Raw genomic sequence first — 21,112 nt, 5'->3', positions numbered from 1 at the left:
GAGCAGGAAAACCAGAGGCCGAGTGCGTGGAAGGGAACTAGTGACCGGCTACTTTAGCATGACGAAGCGATGCAGAAATACGGAAGCAGGACACAGCGAGCTGCTCGGCTAGAAATAGACTGGCACACTTGTGCGATCAGGCTGCAGAAATATCAACGATGAGATAGGAACAGAGCTGGTGGCCTGGTGTCCACGTATGAAGTTCAAAAATATCAATGCTCATCAACAAAATATCAATGCTCATCAACAACGGTGGGAGATGAGGACAACGCTGGAAGAAATATCACGGCTGGAGCACGCTGGTTCCAGGGAGCAAGCACCGCACAGGAGAGAAAAATATCAGAGAGAGAAGAATGGTGGGTAAGGAGAAACGAGGGCTGTAGAGGAGATATTTCCCCTTTTTTCTAAAAAAAATTCATAGATATTTTGAATTGTGATTTTTAGCGACGAATAAAGGGTCAATACGCTATACGACTACGTATATTATTTTTCTTGGATTTTGAAACAGGAAACCGAATTTGGCCCGCAATGGTTCCGGTTTCGGTTTATTTAAACAGCCTGCCCCAAATAGCGCATTTACCGAATTTATAGAAATTGCTCGAATCGAGCGAAATACTTAAGTGACAATTTTAGTTCGTATTAATCGATTAATTTTAAATTGTCACAAGGCTCGATACTTTAGAAATAAATAAATTTTAAAATGTGCGAGCCGAATGCGGCATCGCAATCGGAATTCCTCCAGGGACGATGTCAGTATCGTCACGGGAGCGAGATGTAGACGGATTAAACCAGACGAGATCCGATTCGATATTTAAAACAACACTGGTTTGGTCGAACTCAGATAAAAATTTATCCGTCACCAAAACACAGCTGATCTGATTATCCTACAGTGTGGGCTGAAGAACAAATGGGATCATAACCTCGCGCAAGGTTTCGCGCGATTCAAATTAATTTGTCCGGGATAAAAATCATCCGAGTGAGTCGGGGTTCCGAATTCTTATTCGCGCGAGCGATGAGTTTTAAATAATCACCGGACGCACCGATTTTCGGAACCACGATGTTCCGAACATCACGAAAATTTAGGACGAGCCCGGATAGATGAAAATAAAAACGACGTCGCACTCGCGACAGATGAAACAGATGCGATATTAAAATCGCGAAAGGCGAAGATGCTTAAAATTTAACATCTGTTTTATCCACTGATTACGTGCTTAAATTCGTACTCATCGTCGAGCGGAATATAAACACCTGGGGTGTTACAGCCCTCCCCCTTAAAAGAATCTCGTCCCGAGATTCGGAGCGAAAGACTTTCAAGAGTAGAGAAGCATGTAACCCATGTCCATATCAGCGATAATCATGAGACAGTTCCAAATAAAGGCGAGTGTCTCAGGATGTTGTTTCTCTAGTGGACATAACATGAATCGCCTTAGGCTAATTTAGAGATGTCCACCAATAGAGACGATGTCTGCCAGAAGAACACATAAGGTTTCATGTGTGCAGTTTACTTTTTGTGATGACATTGTACTATCCGAGTCTATTGGGTGAGCGGTAAATACGCGATTTTTCCCAAACAGAATCAGATGCACCATCTTGGGTAAAACACATAGAAAGAGGTTTACCAACAAGTGGTTATAGGAAATTGATAGCACAGGAGACGAGTGTGGATGTCGAATACTGTCGCGGTTAACATGTGGCTAACCTGAGAATTCAAGTCCACGAAAGATGGTATAGATTCTAGAGAATCACCAGTGAAGAGATCTGTAGATACGGACTTTACGACCAGTCCATTTTATCAAGCACTAGGCATGGCTCGACTTGATCACATATGCTGGGAAAACACACGTGAGGCGATCGAGGCATAACTAGAGCGATAATTAGGGGGTTACTAGTCAACTTAATCTCGATTCTTATAACTGCTTTCTTTAGGGTGGGTTAAACCAGAGTGAGTTTAGACAACTCGACAAAACGATATCTAAACTCAACCTTTGTTCACTGGGCAGTTACAAGTTAGTCAAAACCAACTTGTTGAACCACTTTTGATATTGGGCATGTCCTCTCAGTACCATCAGTAAGCCAAGGGTTGAGAGTTCACTTTGGTTAATAGGAAATCACACACTTGGGTAGAAATCCATTTGGTCAGGTTGTTCATCCGTTTCTTCATGCGAGATGAACTGACTTGGTTAGGGAATACATGGATTAAATAAGAGAGCGAATGAACAAACTTCTGCATCTCAGCAGCAGGGGAAGTCAATCTCCATTTGAGAGCTAATTAGCTGTCTCTCAATGCTAAAGAGCTTCACAGCTTCACCTTTACACAAAGGACGTAAAGGGAACTTGTATAAGTAGTCACTACTAAGATCAAAGGAAAGAGACCACACAGGAAAGTGGTATGCCCTTTTTTTCAACGGAGATGACAGATGTTGCTTGGTCACTTCGACAAACAACACCGAAATCGTTTCAAGGGAGGAGTCCACGGAAGATCATACATAGGTGTAATTCCACAATGGATCATGACCAGAGACTTCGATACCAGCATGCGCCAAGCAGCATAACCTTGCATGTACATTCACAAGGGGCTCTCAGTTTCGCTGCGGCACCATAAGTCGTTAATCGTGACACCATTACCGAACTAGCACCAATAATGAATCTCACATGGTAAGAACAATTTGTGACAAGATAACACATTGATATAGTCTCATAATGGATTATAACTACTAACCGTGATACCAGCGCGTGCCGAGTAGCGCAACCATGTGTATGCATCCACAGGAGGCCCTCGGTTTCGTCGCGGCACCATCAGTTTTAGTCACAACACCATTATCAGACGTAACCAATAACAAATCTCGCACGACACAAATAGACTGAGTCTGAATGACAATATTCAAAAGAGACTCCACCTGTAAGAATGGTTACAAGTAGAGAGCCAAATAGATCATGGCCCGATGAAGTGAACACGACATGGCCATAACCTAAACTGGGGGGTGAGGGAGTACGATGGGAGACTAATACTTCAGCCCCAAGCATATTTCTATGCCATCGCAGAGGTCACAAGGTCAAGGATTAGTATCTGATTAGATACAGAGGGGAAACAATCATAAGATTAAGTTGGTATGCCTTCGATAGGTATGGGGGAAATCAAAGGCATCAAATTCAAGAAAATGGTCAGACATACTTTTCCTAGGTTGGGTTGATAATTCAACATGGCGATCCTTAAGAACAGGCGAACTGGTTAAGGTACATCAGCTTGCACCAATAAACAAGGGAATGGTTTTAGACTCGAGATTCTTGTTTAAGCCTAGGCACAATTTATGTCCAACAAAGAAATTATCTACGCATTTATTTGCATGGGCTTTGTCATGGAGTGATAATGGACCATTCAAATTTGGGGCATGGTTCACTAAATAAGAACATGGCCTAATTTTTGGTTTAAACAAACAGGTCACAACCTTCTATCGGCACATCCAGTACAAGGGAAAACACATATGACACCTAAATAGATTATCTAAAGAACGGAGGACAGCTATTTTATCGAAGTCCATAATACCGCATTACACTACATTATCTACAATCAATGGTTGTTGGAATAAAGATGAGAGAAGCATTTTGGGTGTATAGGTGACAAACATGATGCAACAATCAGGATGCATGCTCGTCCTATTCGTCCTCACTGATTTTGCCAACACACTGTGGCAATAACGTTCTATGTCGGTGGCATACGTTCTCTCTCGGTATCTTGCTAGTCGTCAACTACACATACGTTTTCGAGGTTAGTGTACCTGCAGAAAATTCCATCACAGCCCAATTTCCCAATGATGCAGTTCACGCATGACAGTTTATCACAGTTTATACTCCATATATTGTTATATGGAGGCCAGCTCATCATTAAGCGTCGAGCCACGCATAGGCGCCGTTGCCACACTTTAACCATAGGGCAACTCATTATGGTAACTCACCTTCTTACCTGAGCGTAGGTGCGTCGTTGCAAGTACATTACACTTCTCAGTATTCCCATGTTTGTATACCCATACACACACATGGGGTACTGAATTCCTAGAAAAGTAATTACTCCACATCGCAGCTTTCGTATATACATATATAGAACATGTATATAGTCAAGCGCCTTTTATACTCTTCCCTAGACCGACGTTTGTTCGGTCATGCTCTCACATCTCACCTTACCTTGAGCGTCGATCCATTCAAGACTGAATGGCCTTAAAAATAACAATACACATGTATGCAATACCCACCTGGTTATGGGTTATGGTTTTCAACTAAGCCACCTGATAGTCCTTAGTTTAGGGCTTAACAGAGGATGTCGCTAGCATTATAGTTTTTTTTCAAAACTGTTTTTCAAAGCCAAACAATGTGTTTAGTTGAAAATAGGTTTTCTAAAACCAAAACTTTTGTTTTGAAAATACGTATGTGACCGTATATACTTAATCCTGCTCCGATACCAGCTGTGGCAGAACCTCCCAAGTTATTGGGCCCACATGCACCTGTCTTTGTCTCAAAGACCTCAGACGGCTATGCATGTGCACCAAATAACTTAATAGGATCCGTCCGAGTGCCCCAAGGACCTCAGATAAACCACTTACAACCAGAACCGCGGGATTAAGTAACACAAATCACACACACCAATATTGTTGCAGCGGAAATCTTACTACCAAATTTTACAGGTTACAAAAATTTCACATTAGTTTATCGGAGTGATTATAAAAGTATAAGTTTGAAATATATGCTAGCTCAAGTGACCATCCTCAATAAGAAGATAAAGACGGGGTATACTTATATAAGAAGGCCGAGCCCACCGGCACTTAACACGATCACAGCAGCACAAAGTTATATCCTAAAAAACAACAGGGAATAAAACCCTGAGTATGGAATTACTCAGCAAGACTTACCCGACTAAAGAAAAGACTCTCAAGGGTATGCTGGATAAATAGGAATCAAGGAGAGGCTTTAGCAAGAATCAACTTAGAAACTTTTGCAGAAATAGCTTACTAAAGTGAGTCCTTATTTTCAACATTTTAATGCCAGATTAAATATTAATAGACTCTGTTTGCCTCTAGTCTAATTTCATCATCTCATCAATACAACACCATTTTTATTCATGAAGTTCACATCCTGACTTAGGTTGTAGGTCAGTGATCAAGTCTCCACTCTCCGGGGATATAACGGCGATCCGAATCGATTTACTCAGCTGAGGATCTCTAACCACACGACATATGTAGCACTTAATCCTTGCATATGTCAACTCGACCCCAGGGTTCTTAAGACCAGATCAGGTTCACGCAACCGAGAGCACAGATACACCACCGTCCAGCCTCTTGCCACGGAGGGTACATGCTACTCCCGCCACCGCTCCACGCCCATTTCGTGTTATCTTATTCTGGCCTTAGTCTGCCCGAGGCAAAGCTTACCCTGTCCCATTTCCAGGGTATGCGGCTAGCTAAGATAGTCCTTGCGCTAGCAGGCCTACATACGCATCCAATCCTTAATCAACCTGGGTAGAACATCACCTGTTCCTAACCCAAGTCTCGATTTAAGTACTTCCATCCTTAGGATTGTTTTTGTTCCTTAGGATGAAAAGAGCATCACAGGGAGCTTTGCAGTAAGATCCCACCACGCTCTCAATGAAAGTATTCTTGCAGGTAGAAGCCATCTTTCCTCAGGATAACCCCTGAGCTAGGCAGTATTGCAAAAGACATCCTCTATCCACAAGATCTAAGCAGGGCTAAGCATTTTTGTAAATCAAATTTTGATACTTCACCAGAAGTATCTATAAAGGTATGGATATCAAGGAAGGCAATGCATCAAAGGGTTTCAAGCAACTCCTATAAACCTAATGCACATTTCACTAGACTTAAAGTGTGCAAAAATTATTTAAAAACACAAGGAAGGGGTTGCATGCACCGGGGCTTGCCTGGGTAACACTAGGTTAGTGTTTGTTAGGCGACCACTTGGCGAGCATCCTTTGGCCTGATACTTGTTTCGTCTGTCCATCTTCAGTTCCGTTCATCAGCACCATCTTGTGGTCGATTCAGTTCTGGTTCTCCACATCACGTGGTTAATTCACGTACCTGAATGAAATGCATTATGCACATGAATGCATATAGACAGGAATATCGCAAACCTAAATAGTGCTTGCGATAGCGAATTAAACACCTAGCGGCGAGGCGTTGTACAATTTCTTATTGGAAATACTAGTTATCGACATACGACTACACCCAATTATCACGGTTTTCTAAATTAAACGACCCTAACGCAAACATTACGAACAACACATTAAATATAATCAGCCTAAACACAACTCATTAGCTAATTGGTTAAATGCTAAATTCATCCCCCGCTTTATAAATTATACCACCTTGCTTCCCAAGAACCAATTTAATTTTATCAAACAATTATAATTCGTCAATAGTAATACTGACAATATTATTGTCTAGACATTTTAAAATACTAAATTTAACCTACGCGTCACCGAAATACTATATTCTACAAAATAGAACTCGTTCGAATATATTCGGCAACTAAACTCCTCGAAGCACACCTCGCCTTACTGGTATTTCTAACTTAATCGTATACGCATACGTAGCGTCTTATTTTACGATCATAAAACCGATAATAAAAATAGCGAATCGGCTCACCACATCACAACTCGATTTGGTAGTCGCCTGAACGACGACGGCCTTCAGCTGAAGTCCTTGATCGAACGTCTGGCGAGCGTGACCGACGAGCTAAGGCTGAGGCGAAGCTTGATGACGAGATCGTGTTGGAAGCGAGCCGGTGAGGTGGGGTTTGAGCAGAGGATGACGGGTTCGACGACTCGATGGTAAACGCGAGCACGCGCGAAACCCGATGGACGAAAAGCGAGCGCACGGATGGGTCGGGCTGGGACCAGAGGACGACGAACGCCATGGCGGGTTGGAGGCTGGATTTAACAACGGTGTGGTACCATGACGTATAGAAAATTGACAATCGGCCAAGATGCGACTGGCGAGTTGAGCGACTCCGATGATTTGACAGCAGTGACTTGGGCGAGCACAGTACGAAACGATGCCCCGCCTGGCCGAGCTAAAGGAAGCGCGGACCAGAGACAAAGTGGGCACCAGGGGCGAGTTCACGGTAACAGACACGCTTGACGACCACAGACGCAGCCGGGATAATTAAAAATACTACGATAGCCAAGAATCGGCTCGGAGAAGACAATCGGCACGGAAGAGAGAAACTCGACGCGGAAGCTCGACACGTCGTGGCGAGCAGGGAACTTCGCGCGCGCAATAGAAGAGTTCGACACGCGCAGGAGCTGAGAGCTGAGCGTCGGCCTGCAGGACGCCGCGAAGGAATTCTGCGAGCAGAGCGTGATGCAGGAGCACACACAGCCCAAGTGAGCTGGGCACCGGTGAACCAGCAGGGGAAGACGCCATGGGGCGACCTTGGGAGAAGGCTGGAGCAAGGAGGGAGCAGGAAAACCAGAGGCCGAGTGCGTGGAAGGGAACTAGTGACCGGCTACTTTAGCATGACGAAGCGATGCAGAAATACGGAAGCAGGACACAGCGAGCTGCTCGGCTAGAAATAGACTGGCACACTTGTGCGATTAGGCTGCAGAAATATCAACGATGAGATAGGAACAGAGCTGGTGGCCTGGTGTCCACGTATGAAGTTCAAAAATATCAATGCTCATCAACAAAATATCAATGCTCATCAACAACGGTGGGAGATGAGGACAACGCTGGAAGAAATATCACGGCTGGAGCACGCTGGTTCCAGGGAGCAAGCACCGCACAGGAGAGAAAATATCAGAGAGAGAAGAATGGTGGGTAAGGAGAAACGAGGGCTGTAGAGGAGATATTTCCCCTTTTTTCTAAAAAAAAATTCATAGATATTTTGAATTGTGATTTTTAGCGACGAATAAAGGGTCAATACGCTATACGACTACGTATATTATTTTTCTCGGATTTTGAAACAGGAAACCGAATTTGGCCCGCAATGGTTCCGGTTTCGGTTTATTTAAACAGCCTGCCCCAAATAGCGCATTCACCGAATTTATAGAAATTGCTCGAATCGAGCGAAATACTTAAGTGACAATTTTAGTTCGTATTAATCGATTAATTTTAAATTGTCACAAGGCTCGATACTTTAGAAATAAATAAATTTTAAAATGTGTGAGCCGAATGCGGCATCGCAATCGGAATTCCTCCAGGGACGATGTCAATATCGTCACGGGAGCGAGATGTAGACGGATTAAACCAGACGAGATCCGATTCGATATTTAAAACAACACTGGTTTGGTCGAACTCAGATAAAAATTTATCCGTCACCAAAACACAGCTGATCTGATTATCCTACAGTGTGGGCTAAAAACAAATGGGATCATAACCTCGCGCAAGGTTTCGCGCGATTCAAATTAATTTGCCCGGGATAAAAATCATCCGAGTGAGTCGGGGTTCCGAATTCTTATTCGCGCGAGCGATGAGTTTTAAATAATCACCGGACGCACCGATTTTCGGAACCACGATGTTCCGAACATCACGAAAATTTAGGACGAGCCCGGATAGATGAAAATAAAAACGACGTCGCACTCGCGACAGATGAAACAGATGCGATATTAAAATCGCGAAAGGCGAAGATGCTTAAAATTTAACATCTGTTTTATCCACTGATTACGTGCTTAAATTCATACTCATCGTCGAGCGGAATATAAACACCTGGGGTGTTACAGACCCCACCTCTAATTAAGAGTTGCAGTACAAAGTGGCTCATTTACCCAACTTTTATTCTTTTTGTCTTAAGCATAGCCTTTATATGTTGAGCCTCAAATTCTTAAAACAGGCTAGAATAGCATATGACAACCCACTGTAATTGTTACAAAATTTTTGGAAAATATTAAACCATTGTCGTAGTTCAAACCTACACTAGAGACCATAAGTAGAAATTAAGAAAAGGAAAATGACTAATGATAATTAATGTCATCCTAAAACCCTTGTAAATTGTCCACTGAAATCTATAAAGACAATGCAAATCCACTATGTTATCCTAAATGAAAACCTAAGCCTAAAAGGTAATAAGTATATATACCACTAGAAGCCTCGCCTGACTAAGAAACCCTAAGTCACTTCTTGACGTAGTTCTTTTGTTAGCATAACGTTATTAAATCTTGCATAATCATGACATACATGTTCATTGCATTCGATAGACTGTAACCTTGCTGACGGAGAGTGCATCCTCGTGCCGGAGCAAGGAGCTGCTCAGGAGGTAGCCCCGGATCCAGCACCCGAGCCTGCACCAGAGGACCTGCCTGCCACTGCTTTGGAAGGCAAGCCCCGGTTTTATGCATAACCTGTTATTTATGCTATTTTACTTCACTTAATGATTGTAGGATTGATTGTGCACTTAGGTGTAGGAATTGTTTGAAACCCTAGTTGCATGATCTCAGGAATCCTTTTGAGATGAATACTAGTAAGATAGGTCGAGTTGTTGCTTTATTTAATTAGGATCTCGGTAGAAGACGAGTGATTTTTCTAGCACTCGCGCGAGATCAGGAAATTGATTGTACCCACTTTCACACTATCATGATACTAGTTGGTGGACAACAATCCATGGGGATTTGTTGTTTACGAGATGGGAAAATGGAATAAGGATTAACGTGCGGATACCTGTGTCAAGCGTTTGAACGTACTAAGCACATGCCGAGAAATATGGTAAATCGGTAAGCCTAGTACCTGATTGAACCCGGCAGCAGATTGCCCTCCTCACGTGACCTGAGACGAGGTCTCCCATTCCGGTTATGGTGGGTACAAGTGCGGTCACTGCACGATGGCCAGTCGGGGTCAGTGAGGCATTGTACGCCAAGGCGGTGAGCCCCTCTCTGCTGACGGGGAATCGATGGGGACGGTTGATGTGTGTGGGGACGGAGTGCCCCTGCATGTCGTGTGTTTAGGTTTACCTTGCAAGAATAAAAACTCGATTTGAATCGTCTGCTTCTCGCAGCTAATGAGACTGCTTGATCCATTGTACTGCATTGAGTAACAAGTGGAAATATGATGAGTTGATATAAGATGTTGATTGCTAATAATGCTTGCTACCATGTATGAATAGATAGTCCACTTTTAGCCTTAAGAGAGTCACACTTAATTTTGACCAAGTTAAAATCTTGATTTAGAAACTCAGCTAGTGCTTTTGGCAACCAAACCCCACAGCCAAACAGCTGCATGTCTAGAGGTAGAGGAGTAGACTCCTCACACCGGGTAAGTCTAGCTGAGTATTAGTATACTCAGCCTTGCTTGTGGCATAATTTTTACAGGTTCTCTGGAGGAAATGGTTGCTGGAATAACTTGGTCGTCCACCTTGCCACTGGGTTGGACTGTCGAGTGGGACCCTGCCTCGGCTGAGGAGGAGCATGAGGAGTGATGGGACAGGCTTCCCCATCTCTCTATTTATTTACCGTTAGTTTATTTCCGCTGCACTTCGAACAATGATGGTTACTTTTGCAAAAACTCCGATGATGATGATGTAACAATTTAATACTCTGACATGTATGGTTTTATGCTTTATTGTATTTGCTCTGTGACTCACCATCGAGTGAGATTGTGGTACTTGATCCTGTCAGTGGCCGTGTCGGACTAGATCCGAGGGATTGACGGGTTATTCCCATTTAAGTGTGGTCTAGCCTCTAAGGCGGGGCTTAGGCACTTAAGTTGGAATAATTCGGGCAGTTCCGCCACAAATGTGGTCACAACAAAGAGACCATTGGAGCTTCTTCACATGGACCTCTTCGGACCTGTGGCCTACATTAGCATTGGTGGTAGTAAGTATGGTTTAGTCATTGTTGATGATTTTTCTCGATTCACCTGGGTTTTCTTTTTGAGTGATAAAGGTGAAACTCAAGAAATATTGAAGAAATTCATGAGGAGAGCTCAAAATGAATTTGAGCTCAAAATCAAGAAAGTAAGAAGTGATAATGGGACGGAATTCAAGAACACGGGTGTCGAAGAATTCTTAGGAGAAGAGGGAATCAAACATGGGTTCTCGGTGCCTTACACTCCACAACAAAATGGTGTTGTGGAAAGAAAGAACCGAACTTTAATTGAAGCTGCAAGAACCATGTTGGATGAGTACAAGACACCTGACAACTTTTGGGCAGAGGCGGTCAACACCGCATGTCATGCAATCAACCGTCTCTATCTTCATAAGATCTACAAAAAGACTGCTTATGAGCTTCTCACTGGTAACAAACCTAAAGTTGATTATTTTAGAGTATTTGGTTGTAAATGTTTTATTCTTAACAAGAAAGTCAAGAGCTCAAAGTTTGCTCTTAGAGTGGACGAGGGCTTCTTGCTTGGTTATGCATCAAATGCGCATGAATATCGTGTTTTCAACAATATCACCGGTCTTGTTGAAATAGCGATAGACGTGACATTTGATGAGTCTAATGGCTCGCAAGGGCATGTTTCTAATGACACTGCAGGAAATGAAGAACTACCTTGTGAGGCCATAAAGAAACTTGCAATAGGTGAGGCGAGACCTCAAGAAAAGGATGATGAGAAAGGAACCTTTTGGATGACCAATGAGGTTGTTGATGTGGGTGCAAGGGTGGTGAGTGACAAAGTCTCCACCCAAGCAAACCCATCAACCTCAAGTCATCCAAGCCATGAAGAAAATCATCAAAGGATGCCAACAGTGGTAGAAGATGAACACGAAAGTATTGATGGTGAAGTGCCTCTTGATAAAGTGAATGATGAGGAGCAGTAAATACAAAGACAACCATCAGTGCCTCATCCTAGAGTCCATCAAACAATTCAAAGGGATCATCCGGTGGACAACATCCTGGGTAGCATCAGGAGAGGGGTAACAACTCGATCTCGTTTAGCTAATTTTTGTGAATTTTACCCGTTTGTTTCCTCTCTTGAGCCACTTAAGGTTGAAGAAGCATTGGGTGATCCGGACTGGATAATTGCCATGCAAGAGGAGTTGAACAACTTCACCCGGAATGAAGTCTGGTCCTTGGTCCAAAGACCCAAACAAAATGTGATTGGGACTAAATGGGTCTTTAGGAACAAACAAGATGAACATGGCGTGGTTACAAGAAACAAGGCACGGTTGGTTGCCCAAGGCTATACTCAAGTGGAAGGACTTGATTTTGGTGAAACATATGCGCCGGTAGCAAGGTTAGAATCAATTAGAATATTAATTGCCTATGCTACTAACCATGATTTCAAGCTATATCAAATGGATGTCAAGAGCGCATTTCTAAATGGACCACTACAAGAGAGAGTATATGTGGAGCAACCACCGGGTTTTGAAGATCCAAAGAAGCCAAATCATGTTTATCTACTTCACAAGGCACTCTACGGGCTTAAACAAGCCCCTAGAGCTTGGTATGACTGTCTTAAAGAATTTTTAATTAAGAATGGGTTTACAATAGGAAAAGCTGACTCTACTTTATTTACTCGAAAAGTTGACAATGAATTATTTGTGTGCCAAATATATGTTGATGACATTATATTTGGTAGTACTAATGAAAAATTTTGTGAAGAGTTTAGCAAAGTAATGACGAACAGGTTTGAGATGTCTATGATGGGCGAGCTTAAATACTTCCTGGGATTTCAAGTCAAACAACTCAAGGAAGGTACTTTTCTATGCCAAACCAAATATACACAAGATATGCTCAAGAAGTTTGGCATGGAAAAAGCAAAACACGCCAAGACTCCAATGTCATCAAATGGACATCTCGACCTAAATGAGGAAGGTAAACCTGTAGATCAAAAATTATATAGATCAATGATAGGATCACTGCTTTACTTATGTGCATCTAGACCTGATATAATGTTGAGTGTTTGCATGTGTGCACGTTTTCAAGCAAACCCTAAAGATTGCCATCTTGTAGCCGTTAAGAGAATTCTAAGATACTTAGTCCACACCCAAAACCTAGGATTATGGTATCCCAAAGGCTCCCTTTTCGATTTGCTTGGCTACTCTGACTCAGATTATGCCGGTTGCAAAGTAGATCGAAAAAGCACTACTGGGACTTGCCAATTCCTTGGGCGGTCCTTAGTGTCATGGAGTTCCAAGAAACAAAATTGTGTTGCACTTTCCACTGCAGAAGCTGAGTACATAGCAGCTGGGGCATGTTGTGCACAGTTGTTATGGATGAAGCAAACTCTTAGAGATTTTGGTTGTGAGTTTATCAAATTTCCACTTTTGTGTGACAATGAGAGTGCCATAAAACTTGCAAACAATCCGGTGCAACACTCTAGAACTAAACATATTGACATCAGACACCATTTCTTGAGAGACCACGAAGCCAAAGGAGATATCGAACTGTTTCATGTGAGCACAGAAAACCAACTAGCCAATATCTTCACTAAACCCCTTGATGAGACTAGGTTTTGTTTTCTTAGGAGTGAGCTAAATATCTTGGATTCTCGAAACGTGACTTAATAACTAAAATTTTGATCAAATTTGATGGATGAAAATTGATTGTTTGAGCAATATGAAATGAGAAATAACATTTTTATCATTAAAATATCTCATGTCATATTTGCTAAGTGCTATTATAGCCCTTCCGGGCAATATCTGGAAACTGGTTGAGTAAACCGGCTGAGTAGGCCACTCAACCGGTTTTCCCCTGGTGGAAACCGGTTGAACCGGTATAAAAACCGGTTGAACTGGTTTTGGCCTTCGCGCCGTCAGTCTGCGCGCAGTCTGCGCTGACAGCCACGCAGTCTGCGCTGTCAGTTTTTGCAGTCTGTGCTGTCAGACTGCCAGAATTTTCGCGCAGTCAACACCGTTTTCTGCGCGCTTTTACTGCGCAGTTTGACCAGAAACCGGTTGAACCGATTTTTGAACCGGTTTTCTGTGCTCAGACCGGCCGACTCCCCCCCTTTTATTTCTCTCCCTCTCTCCTCTTCCCTTCTTCTCAGTTTCATTTTCCAGCCGCCGCCGCCCACTCTTCCTCCTCTCTCTCCTTCACACTCCACTCCAAAAAACTCACTTGTTCCCTCTCACCTTTGGAAGAGTTGTTGGAGATCCGTTCATCCTGGCGTTCTCCATCATCTTCCTCAATCTCGTTGGGATTTCTTGACAAAATCTCCGGATCGAGAATGGTGCGTCGGAGGAACCCGTCTGTGGTTGAATCTGACTCCTCGAATGACCAGGAAATCCATGGAGATACTCCCCCACGCTCTCGATCCAAGCGTGGGAGAGGAAGCGGAAATGTTATGCAAGGTGCTGAGGCCTCCGGGTCTCAAAGTGCTCGCGGTCGGACAACCCGAAATCCTTCCGGTCGGTCCCGACCCGCGACGAATCCGCAGGCATGGGAGGCTACAAGTGATGATGAAGGCGGGAAGGATGATAAAGTTGATCTTCCCCCGGCCCACGCCCCTGTGATTCGTGGGTTGGTCCTCCACCGAGCAGAGGCTCGGCGTGCTGGCAATGAGCCAGTCACTGATTTCACTGCCAGTGGAGGCTCTGCTCTACTTCAGGATCTTCGTTTCCAAAATCCTGCATTGCGCATTCGTGATGCCAGGATTGATGGAAACCGCTTTTGGACGCTTCATCATGTGGACTTTTATAATTCCGTCATTCTCCCCAAGAAGCATCAACCTATCCTGCATCAACGCTATATCAACTGGGAAGGTTGTGAAGCCATTGGGGACCCAGAGATGACACAGACATTGAGGGCCTGTGAAAGGAAAAAGATGAAGAGTATCATGACATTCCAATATGATTGGAATGATGAAGTTATTGCTCAATTCTACTCAACTTTGTGGATAAAGCCAGCTGACGAGGAGAGTCCATACAACTACCCTTATCCGAACTTCTACATTGAAGGTAGTTGGTATAAGGTGAGCTATCGTCGATTTGCTCACATTCTTGGTTTTTCTGACAATGATATCTCTGGCGACAAGATCAAGATACATGATTTCCGGCAGCCTACTAGAGATGAAGCCAAAGATCTTCATCTTTCTGAGTCTGGGAAGTATTGGGAGTCAACAAACATTCATAAGTATTATCGTTACATCAACTCCCTCTGCAGGATGACCCTCATTCCAAAAGGGGGTAATCAGATGAACATTCTTGGGGAGAGCAAGGTCTTGCTCTCTTTCATGAAACCCAACAGCTCAGAAAGTATAAATGTCTTTGATATGATTTGGCAGGAAATCATTCATGTCGCCTGCTTTCCTTTGAAGGGGTGTCTTCATGCTCCGTTTATCATGAAGATGATTGAGGTTGTGACCCAGTATAAATTTGACAAAGGTACTAGACATCAGTCATATACCCCTTTCTGGATTGATCCCAACAATCCAGCAGGGCGCCTCAGGAAAGCCCCATCCAGTTCTCGTGCTCATGCATCTGCGGGTCCGTCTGCTGGTCCTGCTGCTGCTGCTGCTGCCGGTGCCTCACGCCCTTCTCCTGGCCGCGGATCTCCCACACCACGTGGTCGTGGTCGTGGTCGAGGTCGTGGTCGTGGGATGGGTGCCCGCTTGGCCCACGGGTTTGCGGCATTCTTCTCCATGTGCCGAAACATTGCTGCGGATGTCCATGAGGTGGCTCGACGTCAGCGGGAGACTGACAACAACCTACGTCGTCAAGCTTCCTCTTTGGGTACTCCTTTCGCCCCCCGCTCTCCTGATGTACCTCTCCATCCTCCTCCTCCAGAGGTCAACGAGTGGTACCAGCAGGCATATGGGGTGCCTTTTACGACAGCTGATGACGTCAAAGAAGAAGAAACTTATTTTGATGATCAGGAGCAGTTTGTCCCGCCTCCGTATCACGGGGATCCGGGCCAATCGTCCTCTTACCCTCCGCCCCAGGATCCCTCTGGCAGTGCTCCTCCCCCGGCCCAATCTGGGGAAGAACACTTTGCCTCTGACCTGGCGCACCACCTCTTTGCTCCTCATCATCCTCCTCCCCACTGGTGATCATTGGATTGGCGTCTCTCTCTCTCTCTTTTTGGTTCTTGTTGCCAAAAAGGGGGAGAAGGTTTATTATGCAGTACCCTTTATGCAGTACCCCTTTATTTTTGTAATGAACAATCGGTCTGTAATAACTATTTGGTCTCTCGTATGATGCATGCATGGCTCTAAAGCCATAAACACTTTTATGATGTGATGAGATGAGTTCTCATTATTGTAATAGCAGTAGAATTTTTCATATCATATGCTATGCAATAATGAGCTTGAATGTGTAATTTTTACTCTTTCTATCCAATTATGTTTCATACCTCATTGTTTTGTGTATGGCGTTGATTGTTCTCTCTCTCTAAATATGTTGCAAATTGACATATCAAGTCAATGTTAATATCGCAAAACTCATGCACATATTTAGGGGTAGCTACACATACACAAAAGATTTTATCTCGCAAGTACTTGTAACTTTTAATTCTTATTTCAATTCTAGTTTGTTTTGGCATCAATCACCAAAAAGGGGGAGATTGTAAGTGCAATCAACCCTAATTGGGGGTTTTGGTGATTAATGACAAAACAAACTAAGATTCTAACAAGTTTGCTCCTAGTATGTACACAGTAATTCTACAGACAGGAGAAGCACAACGGATTTAAAATTCCACATCAAATGGCGTGCTCCAAGTGCTTAGAAACAACGGCGGTGCTAAATTTATAATTCTTGAGTCATAGGAATCACCGTGCAATTAAGACGGATCCGCGACGGTTAAATAAGTTGTGCAATGAGCCAAGTTCAAAATCTTTTGAAAACATCTTGGAGATCATTTTTCTAGATCATGAATGCCCCTGAGAAAAACAAATTTTACTTCCCACAAAGACTCCGCTTTTGTTCTCATCAAAATACTCAAAATTTGGTTTCAGCCCCTAAAACCGGTTCAACCGGTTTCGGTACTGTTCACCTGCCACCTCTGCTCTGACCTGTCTGACAGTCAGAGCTGTTAGAAAAGTCGCAGCAAATATTTTTCTAAAACCGGTTGAGCCGAATTTTTTCCTTACTCAGCCGGTTTTGAAACCGGCTGAGTAGCTCAGTGGACCGGGATCCCCCTGGTAGAAACCGGTTCAACCGGTCTGAAAACCGGTTCAACCGGTTTTTACTCTTTTTCTCCCAACGGCTGCCAGCTTTTGGGGGATCCTTTATATACCCCCTCACACTCTCTCTCATTTACTCCTGCCTCTTCCACGAATTCTTGGCTGACCAACCTTCAAACAAGCGCATTCATTTCACCTTTCACACCCGCAATCACATCTCCTTCAATCATTTGAAGGACCCTTGGTGTGAGGTGAACTCGATCGAACTCGCTGTCAATTTCATCTCGATTCTCCCATTCTCTTTGTTCTTGAGCTCGTTGCAAACTTAACCGTGTGCGGATTTGTTACTCTTGGAACCTCGTGTTCCTTGACGGTTAGAGGTTGCTTGGGAGTCTCCAAATTTGTGGACGACCCCAAGAAGTTTGTATCACCCGCTCTTTGAGCTGATTTGAGAAGAGATTGCCTTGACCTTTGTGGTCGGCTTGTGGAGGATTAGGGTTGGAAAAGACCCGGCCCTTTGTGGGTTCCTCAACGAGGAGTAGGACACCTTTGTGGTGGTTGCCGAACCTCGGGTTATATCGCGTGTTCTTGTGTGTTCTTGTCAAGCACTTTATATTCGGTGGTTGGTTCATATTATTCATTCGAGTAGATTTTGTGTAGGGCAAGTCTTTAGCTATATTCTTCACTACTTCGTATTTGTTCAACAGATTATCTAATTTAAGTTGAGCAGGTTCAAACTTGTTCAGTTGTAATTAAAATCGACTGAACCGGTTTGCACCAGTGCAACTTTAATTTAACCTATCTCGAAGTTTTTAGTGAAAATTTTCAGGTGTAGCCTATTCACCCCCTCTAGGCTACTTTCAGTCATCAACATATACTTGACAAATGAAAATATCACCATTATGTTTCTTTGTGAATAGAGTTGTGTCGACGATCCCGATCTTGAAGCCCTTTTCGATGAGGAAGTCGCGAAGACGCTCATACCAAGCCCTTGGAGCTTGCTTTAACCCATATAGCGCCTTGGACAACCTGTAAGCATGGTTAGGATATCTAGGGTCTTCAAACCCGGGTGGTTGATCAACATATACAAGTTCATTTATGATGCCATTTAAAAATGCACTTTTTACATCCATTTGATAAAGCTTTATATCATAGCATGATGCATATGCAAGTAGGATACGGATGGCTTCCAGTCGAGCAACCGGTGCAAAGGTTCTCCAAAATCTAAGCCTTCAACTTGAGAGAATCCCTTTGCAACAAGTCTTGCCTTGTTCCTTACAATCACACCTTGATCATCTTGTTTGTTTCTGAACACCCACTTTGTTCCAATGATTCTTGCGTCTTGTGGGGGCTTCTCCAGGGTCCAAACTTGGTTACGGGTGAAGTTGTTAAGTTCTTCATGCATGGCGTTCACCCAGTCCGGATCCTGTAGCGCCTCATCTATACATGTAGGCTCAACACAAGAAACAAAGGAGTGAGGTTCAATAAAAGAAGCATGTCTATGTGATCGAGTAATAACCCCTTGTGAAGGACTCCCAATGATTTGGTCTTTTGGGTGTGCTTGAAGTAGTGACGAGTTTCTCCTGTCAACCACTTGGGAAGAAGATCCTAGAGCATCAACATCTTCGGCTTGTACTCTTGCTTGTTCATGAGAGACAAATGTATCTTCATTTGCATGCCTCTCATCTTTTTCATCATCTTGTGGTACATTTTATGAGAAGGTCTGTCAATGTTTTGCACCTCTTCTTCATCTTCTTTTGGTTTGATGGCTCCAATTGGCATATTCTTCATGGCTTCCCTAAGTGGCTCATCACCTACATCATCAAGATTTTCAAGTGCTCCTTGGGAGCCATTAGTCTCATCAAATTCCACATCATATGTTTCTTCTACCACGCCAGTGGCATGATTGAATACTCGATATGCTTTGGACTTTAATGAATAACCCAATAGAAAACCAATATCACAACGTCTTTGAAACTTCCCTAGGTGATGGCGTTTCTTGTAGATGTAGCATTTGCATCCAAACACCCGGAAGAAGGAGACGTCTGGCTTTTTCCCATTTAGCAGTTCATAGGGAGTCTTCGCAAGTAGCCGGTGAGGGAATAGCATGTTTGATGCATAACATGCAGTGTTGACAGCTTCGGCCCAAAACCTCTCCGGTGTGTTATACTCATCAATCATTGTTCTTGCAAGTGTGATCAAGGTCATGTTTTTTCCTTTCAACAACTCCATTTTGGGAGGGTTCTAATCTTCTCATCATAGTATTCATGCTTGATCCCAATCTCATCACAGTATTCATGAATTTTGGTGTTGTCAAATTCTTTACCATTATCGCTTCTAATCTTCTTGATCTTGCAATCAAATTAATTTTGAGCTTTCTTGGCAAACTTCTTGAATATAGATGCAACTTCAGATTTATCATGGAGAAAGAACACCCAAGTGTATCTTGAGAATTCATCAACTATCACTAGACAGTAGAGGTTGCCACCAGCACTTACATAATTTGTAGGTCCAAATAAATCCATATGAAGTAGTTCCAGTGGCCTTGATGTTGACATGAAAGCTTTTGTAGGATGTGTGTTAGCAACTTGCTTCCCAGCTTGACATGCACTACAAGGCTTGTCCTTTTCAAATACAACATCCTTTAATCCTCTAACCATGTCCTTCTTTAATACCTTCTTGAGTGTGCTCATCCCAACATGTGCAAGCCTCCTATGCCATAGCCATCCAAGTGATGCTTTGGTAAAGAGGCAAGTTCTTAAGTCTGCATCTTCAGAGGTGAAATCCACTAAGTAGAGATTGTTGTATCTAAATCCTTTGAACACCATTGATTCATCATCCATTTTTGATACAATAACCTCTGTTGGAGTGAATAAGCATTGAAGTCCAAGATCACAAAGTTGATCCACTGATAATAAATTGAAGCTCAAAGGTGCAACCAAGAGAACATTTGAAATTGATAGATCATTTGAAATTGCCACCTTGCCAAGTCCTTAAACTTTCCCTTTTGAATTATCCCCAAATGTGATTTTGTCTTGTCCATCAACATTCTCATCAAGTGAGGTGAACATCCGTGGGTTGCCTGTCATATGTTGTGTGCATCCACTGTCAATAACCCAATGGCTCCCACCGGTCTTGTAGTTCACCTACATCCACAGATAAATCAAGCTTGAGTTTTGAGGGCCCTATATTGCATAGAACCAGTGACTCTCTCAATCAAAGACTTTGCAACCCAAATTTGTCTAGGTCTACTCTTGCTTGGTGGACCTAGGAATGTAACTTTGACCTTTCCATTTGCTACTTTTCTTAGAATATAATGAGCATTGAAAGCAAATGGTCTTGAGTGCTTAGGCAAAGGAGTTGGTGGTTTGGCTTTGCAGTTGTGGGCAAAGTGACCTTCTTTTCCACACTCAAAGCATTTGATAGGCTTATGAGTCTGCTTTGGCTTGTATTGAGTAGTGGCTTTCTTTTGCACAAAAGCATTGTATCCAATACCACTCGTGTTGTTTTTCATGGCAGTGTTCATGAGCAATTCATTTTGGAGGTATTGGCCCTTGTTGAACTTTTGCACACTTGTTGCAAGATGTTCATTTTCACTCTTAAGTTTCTTGACCTCATTTTTAAGCCTTTCATTATCCACTGCCAACTCATTGTTGAAATCATTGTTCTCAATGGCAACCTTTCCTCTAGTAGTTGCATCTGTCAAGTATCTCTTCAATTTTTGGTTGTCTAAAGTCAAGACTTCAACTTTTTCGATCAATTCATCATGTAGACTAGCTTGATCTCCTTGACTCAAATCATCACATAAGGTTGCTACATCAATCTTAACAACAGGGTTAATAGCCTCATGTGTATTGCAAGATAAAAGTTCATTTTCAACAAGAAGATTATCATGATCAAAATTAATCTTAGTATAGTCTTCCTTGATTTTCACTAGTCTATCTTTCAACTCCCTATTAGCTTCATTTAACTTGTCACATTTATCCTTAGCATCTTTTTGGGAGGATGTGAGCTAATTTACAGTGTGTTGGGGACTTGTTTTCAAATGCTATGAGTTAAGAACAAGGCAACACAAAAAATGTTAAACGTTAAAGTCCTTCGTCCTTCAAAGCATTATT

The 21,112-nt window shown here is 43.0% G+C and overlaps 1 pseudogene across 1 annotated transcript; it reads right to left on the bottom strand.

Moving 5' to 3' along the window:
* Positions 1–7,165: 7,165 nt before the first annotated feature.
* Positions 7,166–7,542, bottom strand: LOC100275357 (uncharacterized; annotated as a pseudogene). Its single transcript, NR_157583.1, has one exon. The product of NR_157583.1 is annotated as an uncharacterized protein (transcript).
* Between the last annotated feature and the right edge of the window lie 13,570 nt (positions 7,543–21,112).

The sequence above is a fragment of the Zea mays genome, chromosome 9 (assembly GCF_902167145.1).
Source record: "Zea mays cultivar B73 chromosome 9, Zm-B73-REFERENCE-NAM-5.0, whole genome shotgun sequence".
In the NCBI taxonomy this organism is placed as follows: domain Eukaryota; kingdom Viridiplantae; phylum Streptophyta; class Magnoliopsida; order Poales; family Poaceae; genus Zea; species Zea mays.
Note: the sequence above shows the minus strand (reverse complement) of the source record. Positions and strands in the feature narration are given on the sequence as shown.